We start from the raw sequence: 9077 nt of genomic DNA, 5'->3' as shown, positions 1-9077 counted from the left end.
ACCCCAAAATAACACCAAGGACAGTAGAAGTCCGAAGTGGACGCTAAGAAAGAGAAAATTAATTTTCCAGGAAAGGAAAAACACTCATGCATTTTCCTGGAATTTAGGACTGTTCATTTAAGATGATTGTAGTGGAAAAATGATACAAATCTACTAATACGAGTAGTACGAGTGTGTGTGTTGTTAGAACAGTCAAAGGTACTATTTATTATCTGATATATTAGGAGAAGAGAGGTAAAAATGTATATTAGAGCCCTGCATGAATCTACTGTATTCATAAAAACAAACCTTTACTCATGTCTCTTAAATGCTTTCGAGCATTACGAATCCTGCCCCCACTCAGATTCGAATCCCACCAAATCACTAAAAATTGAATCCACGCAATTCGGATTAAAATCAGCAAGTTTCGTTCGCATGATTCTGAACTTCAGAGTCTGAAGTGATTCGACACGGATAAATCCTTTGGTGAATCGATTCGGATCTGACACAGTCAAATTTAGGGGATTCGCTTTATTCGATTAGTTTTGGGCGAGCGATTCGAAGTTAAGAGAATTCTGAATGGAAGATTCTATCGGACCGGAAGAAGGTAGTCCCAAATCTAAGCGAATCGATTCAGGGCTCTAATTTATATAGAGAAATATATGGTATATTTCGGTTTCTATGAGGAACCCTCTCTTCGATGCCGGAACGGAAAAGATACCCTTAATTGAAAAGCAACACTTTGACTAAGTAGGAGACCAAGAGTGAGGGAGGTATAGATGGCCCCTACCTATAATAATGGCTTTACAAATGATCCATTCTTTATGGTTCTGCTATCTCCTCATATCTTTCAAATTGTGGAGTCAAGGTCTTAGGGCATTGCGATCTTGTTTAACTTTGCATTGTGTTACTAGAGGAGAGATTTCTATTTAATAACCTAATAACCTAACCTCACCTAATATTCCTTACTCGATAATCGTGCATCAAATCGTGTTCCCAACTTTGGGGGATCATAGCAAACGTGTAATTGTTAACAAATGTGCCCAAACATGATTATAATTTTTATTGCCATTGCCATTTACACTTTCCTTTTAACAGAGGTAAACACAGAGCGGAAAAAATTAATTATTTCGTACGCCGGCACAGATGGCAAAGTCACTTCCAGGGTGTTAATTGCTCATGTGCCTCCATCCCATCGCAGGGTTTTCTCTTCCCATTTGCCCCCAATTCCTTTTTTGTTTTGTCTTTCGTCGGCGCTTTCCCTAATGGTTGCCGCTCTTATCTGGCCTCTCATGCGTTTTGTAATTAATTGGCGGACATTTTACTGTCATGGAACGTTGTCATAGGTCGCTCAGCACGTGCGGGGCAGAAAGGGATTGGAGTGTGGGGCTGCTCTGGGGATGGTTCGAGCTAATGATTAATTACAATTTAATTTGTTTGGCATTTAGCCATGGCATCCGCCTTTTCACAGAGGAGAGCAGACAACTGTGATGAATCTGCCACCAAAGGCAATGATGGAAAAGCGTCTGCCAAAATGTTTTGAAAATGAAAAATCCCAGCAATTTAATGTCCTCTCTGGTAGGTCCTTCATATTTTGCTAACAGCCGCTTTAATGGAATTTACCATCCCATCCCATCCCTCCCACAAGCACCACCACTGCCATACTGGGTGGGATCCATCTAATTAATTTCTTGTCTTTGTTTTTATTCGTTTTCATTTTCGTTCGGTTCGCCACGCTTTTGTGTCTATTTCAATGGCATTCTGTTTACTTGGCTTCCAACAATATGCAAATTTGTTTGTGTTTTGGCCTTAGGAAGCTGCTTAATGAGTCGGCCTAGTACTTGTGTGCCTAAACTGATGGAATACCCTGCAAACAAATCACGCTTTAAAGCCCTGCTTTAAAGGTTTTCTTTCTTTCTGGCGAAATGTATTACATACTTTCCTTCTTTCTTTCTTTCTTTCTTTTTTCCGCTATGGCAGCAAAAGGACATGAGAAATGAGGTTCAATTTGGGATCCAACATGAAATTAACTCATTCTTTGTGGCCTAGAATAACAAAAGACACTCGCTCACCCACACAGCCCCCACCCCCCACCACACACCCACATACCCATAAACACTCCGCACTGAGGTCAAGCAACGTAATTTTTCAGACGCTCCAAACAAAAACTTCAAGTGCCGCCACGCCAGGAATTTAATGTAGGCCGAATGCCACAGTGTGTGTGTGTTTGTGTGCGAGCCAAAACACATGCTCTGCCAGGAGGAAAATATAAACAAACGCCCACGCGAGGGAAGCAGAAGTAGCGTAAAAGCTTTTAGCAGCCACGCGAGCTTTGTGCGTAAAATGTGCCAAGCAGAGCAGGCCAGGAGCAGAGCACGAGCAGAGCCCAGGCAGAGCAGAGCAGCAGGCGCAACAGTTTTGAGAGTGCCTGCAGCACGGCAACACTGGCCCCGGCCCTTGAACGCTGCTCGCCTCTCACATTGCTCTCTGCACTGCTTGGTCTCTCTCTCTCTCTCTCTCTCTGTTGCCTTGTGGCGGAGCAACAGTTAAAATGCCCCTGTCGTTCACCCTTCGCGGTCCCCGGACAAAGTTGTTGCTGCTTCACCTGAAATTTGTTGGGGCCAGACTGGGGAATATGAGTCAATGGAGCAGAGCACAGCACAGCAGAGCCGAGCAGAGCAGAGAAGAGAGAAGCACCAGCACCCCAGGATACGCTGAGGATGGATGCCGTTTTTAGTGCCTGGATTGTTGTTGGCCCGTTCACAACGTGTGCCAAGACGCAGAGCGGAGAACGCGCGCACTCCACCTCAGTGTTGAATAGCTAGCCCATGAAAGAACCGTTTGTTTTATGCGTGCATCCGTATCCGTGCGCTCGTCGTGTCGGTTAGTTAGTAGTTTTTTTGGTAACAGTAAACCAGAGCCACGTGCGCCCATTACAAGTGTCTCGCTCGCAATGCAAATAAACGAGATCCAGTGGATCCAGCCAGTGTGCAAAGTGCATGTTTTATGGATGCTGTAAACGCGAAACCATTAACGTACAGCGTCATTAAGCCAAAGCAAGTACACCCAACTAATTGTCTGTGCTATCAACTAACAGAGCAGAAGAGGAGGTCAGTTTAATATGTTTAAGAATAAAGTTTAAGGTTAAAGATTTGATTAGGGAACCCATATAATATATATCCCAGGCAATGCTGCAATATATGACAACATTGAGTTTCAATTATGCATGTCTTGCACAATTTTTCGATTTTCCGAGCTGTCGGGCAGCTCCATAACCCAGCGCTGGAGGAAGGTTAGGGCCAAGGCGGCCCCAGTGTAGTCATCTGTTCATCGTATCCTTTAAGGTGTTTTGTGTCTGCTATCTGTTTGGCTTTCATCTTCAATTTCCGTTGCGCATTCGCGCGTACTCCATTCCCTCCATGACCGTTGTCGTTGTCGTCGCTGGCCTCGTCGGTGTCTCAGTCGTTGTCTGGGCGCATAAAACACCAAGAAAATTACAACTTATTGAGTTGCAAAGCGCCCCGAACACACTCACACGCTCACAGGCAAGCACACCATGCCACACGCACACAGACGTTAAGCGACGCAGACATACAGTGCCCCCGGGAGTATGCTATACTTTTCTGCCAGCTTCAACTAGCACTGGCCAAAGGACCAAAGGACCTCAGCCTCGTCGGCTCTTTCCATTTGCATGCTTTGTGCGAAAAAACATCTGCACCTATCTGGCGCTCTGCTTTAATTCATCTGTCCGCATTTTAGGGCCACACCAACGTTCAACCTTCCAACCACCCAAACACCCTGATACTCCGCCACTTTACCACCAGCCGTCGCCGTTGCCCGGCCAATCACAGTGGGTCAACAGACAGGCAGACAGACAGAACAGTAGACAGCTGTAGTGGAGCGAAAACCGCAGTCGTGGCCTCCAGCACGTGCATACATTCATGTGTTCTCCTGCTTTTCTGTGTGCGCGTGTAGGTGTGTTGAGGTCTTTGGTCCCTGTTTGCTATAGGAACAAAAAGAAAGTACTCTGTATCTGTGTGTGTGCACCTGTAGCGTTGCCAGACTTGTTGAGCATTATTATAACATATAATTTTAATGGTAATTGCAACGGAGCACCCATTAGATTAGAAGTCACCGTTGGGCTCTATCGATTTACCATTTAGCTGTATGTACTCCACCATGAGAAAGCAATGGGATGGCATGCGGCTTCATGGAGTATGCTGCGGCATTGTCAATGGTTATTGGGTATTGCTCTAAGTCATACTTAAAATTCTAGCTACTTAAGCCATTTATTTCGTTCTTTACTGCAATATAGGACCACTGTAAAAGCAAGAAGTTATAGTTGGAGGATTTTGACATCAGAATTGATTAAGAGTGTTTAAATTTGAAGCTGAAAAGCAAAGAATCTAATGAATCATGGCTCAAGAAGTGAGTGCCCCTGCGAAATAAATCATTTTTGAACATAATTTTTACTCAAAACAGTAGTAAAAAAGTAAAATCCAGAAAATTTCATTAGTTTTGCTAGTACAGTCCCATTACTCAGACTGTCCCCGCAACGGTCTGGCAACGCCGCTGACAGTTAGCGCTATTGTTACTACTATTTCACAGACCTTACTAAATTTACTACGAATTCAAAACTTGAGCTACTACGCTTTTGTAGCTGTTGCTGCCGCTGCTGCTGCTGCTGTCGGGGCTGCTGTTCTCATTTCTGTTGCTGCTTTTTGCAACACGTTGCCATTAATACATACTTCCCTTGACACTTGTGAGCCAATAAACTTGAAAAAAGAGCAACAGTTGCCTCAACACACCACACACAAACACACCCGAGCTCCTAAGCATCCTTCGCCGTGTGTGTCGTCTGTGTGTGGGTGAGCCGAAGTGGAGCCGAATGGGGCTCTGTCTTGCGAGGGTCGCATTCCTGCCACTGGCTGCTCGCAGGCCGCTCATAACGCAGATGTCCTTTGCCGTGGCCGCTTCGCTAGCTCGCAGCTCGCTTCGACCGTCAGTCCATCCACGCGCCGGCACTTCCATTCGCACAATTTACGTTATTCGCGTGGCTCGCACGCCGATCCGCTCCGTTCCGTTTCGCACCGTTTGGCTCCTTCGTGGCCCTAACTGGCTTGGTTGGGTCCTTGCGCCTCACTGGCTGGCTGGCTTAATACGCACGCATGGCTGATATGTTAATTTTGTCTTTGGCATCACTTAGGAAACAATTAGCGCGTTAGTTTCGGTGTCGGCCCAACCTATCCGGGTGCTGCCCCACACACCTTTCCGACGCGCCCCGCAGTTGCGAGTTGGGTGCTCGACTACGGCTCCGGCTCCGGCTCTGGCTCCGTGAGGCAAGTGAAAAGTTTTAATTGTCTGCACATTTTCATTGGAAAAGTTCTTTTTTACGCACTTAATATTCATGCCCGCTGTTTGTGTGCATGAATTTATGACGTACAGAAAACCATAATCATAATCATTTCTTGCCTCCTTCTGGCCCAGCCATTTGCATTTGTGTGCTCGCATTTGTTGCTCCCTTCATCTGATCCCTGGCCATACATATTTACGACTGTACCCTTCTCTGTGTGGGTTTTTTTTGCGCCTCTTCTGATTAAAATCGCTTGATGAGTTGCAGATGCTTTGCCCGATGCGGATGCCTCTGGCTGTGCTAACCTTCCCAAGGGGTATAGTGATTCCGCCAAGAACTTTGGCAACGCATCGCACAGTTTATATATTTTGGTCGGTTTAATCGAAAAATAACAAACCACAGCCGGTTCGACAGGAACCGCAATGTTTTTCAGGGTATCCCTAGATTCGGTCCACGAAGATGGTATTTATTTCCTGTTTTTATTTCCGGCTCACTCTTGCGGCAAATGGTTTGCATTGTGACCGCTCTCTCTTTCCCTTTCCCTTTGCCTTTCCGTTCCCCCTGCTTTATTTGTATTACTTTTCGTTTACGGACGTTTGCATTATTTATTCTCGGAGAACTGCAGTACAAATATGTATATTTATCCAGCCACTGATGAAGGCTGAGGCTTTTATTGGGTCAGTGTTTTTTTTTCCCCCATTATCCAAAGTTTTGCTTTACTTAAATCGAAATCTGCAGATGCCACTCGACGACAAAGAACCTCAAGGCCAAGAGCCATTTAGTAAGATTTAAATATGTTCAAAAGTTAAAGAAAAACGGTGAAATTATTCATGCCCTCTCTCAGAGAACCCCATTGAAATGTGTTATCCTTGAGATTTCAAGTCGGTGAGATTTGTTGGATTTCTTGTAACTTGGGAAAGTCATCAGCTGGGGCTTTTTTTAGCCTACCAGTTGTAGCATTTTTAATTTGTATCTCTATCTGGTTCTGTGCCCCGTGCGCCGTGCCCCGTGCCCCTTGTCTGTGTGTGTGCTCCATGAATTATTCAGCTGATTAGATTTCTTCATTTGCCCTGTGTCAAAAGGTCTTTCTTGGAAGTACCTTTGCCCCGAGCTTACCCCCGCGGCCCCTTACTAATTATGAAATTATTCAATTTGTATTTTCCTAGCTGAAAAACTATTGAATATTGCAGATGTTTTATAGGGGGATTATAGGGGAAAAAGAGGGTTTAATCTGCATGCGACAGATGTTGCACATGCAATCAATGCTAAGAGCTCAAACAAGTACATATGTGTGAGGGAAATATAAGGAAAAGCGGTAAAGAAATTCATTTGCATCTGTATCTATTGCAGTGAATGTCATTCAATTTCCCAATATAACATATTCCGACTTTTTTGGCTTGTTTACCGAGAGCTTTCAGGCTTTGTGTGGCAATTTCCTGAGAAATAAACTCACAAAGGAAGCGACGATAAGAGTACTGAAAGAAAACCAGACTCGGGCTACGAAATCAATGGGGCTTCGGTCAACCAAAGACCAAACGACAAAAATGCATTGTTAGTTTTAGTTGAAGCAAAAAATATACATTTAATGTCGATTATTCCAAGAAGCACAACATAGAGTTTCGAAAGTTCGTAAAAAATCCAACAAAAAGAGAGGGAGTACATTATGTTTCTGGTTAATGGATTAGAGCTAAAGTGAGTGCATTTATTAAAGCAAAATTTAAGTTCCATTTCTTAAAAAGTAACTCAGCAATGTATATCCTTTAGATTATTCATAGGACTACATTATCTGCTGTTTCACGTTGGGTACTTTGGCCCGCCAGTAGGATGGAAGTTCTCTATAGATACTTTTCTATCTTCTTGCTATTATATTTGCTTAAAAGTCTGCCAAAACTATTATAATCAGTTTCTTAAGGTTACAAGCTGTTTAGCTCCTTTGTAAATCTATCATTTCTATTATACTTTGTACAAATAAATATTTTGAATTTTTTACCCTAAACAGTTATGATTTAAGAACACTTTGAAGTGAAGTACGGCCCCAGGTTAGAAGGCATGGCCTTTCGCCTAAAAGAGCTAAAACCTATTAGAAAAAAGAGAATATTTAAATATTTAAAGAGATTCAGCCTTCAAATTCTTTATTCGAAATAAAAGTCTGTGTTAATTCTTATATGAAAGTGGCTTGTAAACATACAAAGTGCTAGCTATAAAAGATCTAGAAATCTCTCTCAATACCGTTCAATTTTCATAGAATTTTATACAGAATATCCCCTTACATTTGCAACTTCCAAGAACAGCTCTGATTGGGCATGTGTGCATTCTCAGATTTGCTCAGTAAACAGAGATGCCAGCTTCTAATAAGGATATTAGCTTGCATCGATACTTCTGCTGCATGGATACTGATTACGAAATGAAATGCTGAATGGCATGTCCTGCCAATTAGTAACCGACTGTATATTTGGACAATACAAAACGCAACAAAACAAACACACAGATATTCAGATATTCGAAACTGAGATAATAGCATGCCCAAATTCCAGACAAGATGCACAGAGTGGATTGCTGGGGGCAAATCAAAATTGAAGAACGCCTGCTGAAGGGCTCCGTTTGCGATGGCATTTGTGCTCTTCTGGCTGATTTATTTTAATTACAATTTGCACTTACTAATGATTAATCAGCTCTTCTCGACACGCCCCACCCAAAAAGGCCCGGCTGGGCTGGGCTGAGCCAAAATTTTCTTACCTCCACAAATATGTATGTGGGACTTCCCACTCGAATGACAAGCTCTTTGGACCGGGGGGCCAAAGTTTATTTGCAGCGTAATGTAATCGATTTTCACATTAATTAAGCTCTAATTACTGCTGCAGAGCCGGGCGAAGGGAGTTTATAAATGAAGTCACACTAGACAAATGAAACGAATAATTTTTCCCATCTCCGCCCCATGTTTTGGGGAAAAGGAAAATTCCCACCTGGGTGGCTGCTGGCTGCCTCAAAAGGGAGTTGCTGGGGCTTCATCCTGTGGCTGCTTTAAGCCACCGATGCTGCCAAATGAAGCCGTAGATAGCACTAAAATCCCACCGCACACAGAGCGGATTCCACACGAAAATTAAAACTCCTGCTCTGGAAGATGCCCGAGTGACTACGGCAGACCATTTCATAGGCAACTATAAACTCGAAAAATATTTTCTCCGGGTGAAATTTCATTTGCAAATCTATTTTATTGTTAATTATACGTGCAACATAAACTACCAACACAACTGAGATGGAGATGTGCTATGGAGGGGTGCGGGGTGCAGTGGTGCGGTGGTATGGTGGCCAACTTTTATGGTGGTGCCCAGAGTAAAACTAAAAGTTGAAGAATAAACTGCCGCAAAAGTTTACGGCCGTGTTTCTGGTGTGAATAAAACTAGCATTAAATTAGATTAAAATTAAAATTTGCTTGTGTTATTATTTGAAACTCGCACCAGAGGAGCAGAACATGCTACACTACGTATGTTACTCATAGAGCAAGTCGGAATGCAATATATTCTCCGGTTGCTGTAGATAGAACATTGTCCGAATATCCCTCTATGAGTGATATGAATATGATATCTTTTTTGGCAAAATGCGTATATTTAAATATATTATCATTCTTACCTGGCAAAATAGTGATTGTACATATCGCGTCCCGTTGTTTGTGGTTCCACCCAAACGGCTCGACCGATTTTTATGAAACTCGAAACACTCTCCTAACAAGAACCCTCATCTTTCA

The sequence above is a fragment of the Drosophila pseudoobscura genome, chromosome 2, assembly GCF_009870125.1.
Source record: "Drosophila pseudoobscura strain MV-25-SWS-2005 chromosome 2, UCI_Dpse_MV25, whole genome shotgun sequence".
NCBI classification, from domain to species: Eukaryota; Metazoa; Arthropoda; class Insecta; order Diptera; family Drosophilidae; genus Drosophila; species Drosophila pseudoobscura.
Note: the sequence above shows the minus strand (reverse complement) of the source record.